The sequence below is a fragment of the Crocuta crocuta genome, unplaced genomic scaffold, assembly GCF_008692635.1.
Source record: "Crocuta crocuta isolate KB4526 unplaced genomic scaffold, BGI_CrCroc_1.0 scaffold776, whole genome shotgun sequence".
NCBI lineage: Eukaryota > Metazoa > Chordata > Mammalia > Carnivora > Hyaenidae > Crocuta > Crocuta crocuta.
In genome coordinates, this window is record NW_027529569.1 from 75,856 (window position 1) to 76,192 (window position 337).

The following is a 337-nucleotide window of genomic DNA, read 5'->3' on the forward strand; positions in this document are numbered from 1 at the left end:
TGTGTCTGTGTGTGTGTGCGTGTGCGTGTGTGAGCGTGTGTGTGTGTGTATGTGTGTGTGGCGGCGGGATGGCTTGCATTCCCTCCCCTCCCTCCCCTCCTTCCTTCCCGTTCCCTCGCTTCGCTTCGGGGCGGAGTGGGGGCAGGGCGCCTCGCGTCCGGGAACTCCGGGTGCTCTGCCCGGGCCGCTGTGGGAGCAGCTGTGCGCAGAGCCGCGGGCCGGGCCTGGGTGCTGGGCTCCAGCCACGCAGCCCCGTTCTGTTGAATGCAGGGATGGGCAGGGCGACGGTCTAGGGTCTACGTTCTTCGGGGCAAACAAATACAGTTCCTCCCCTCCC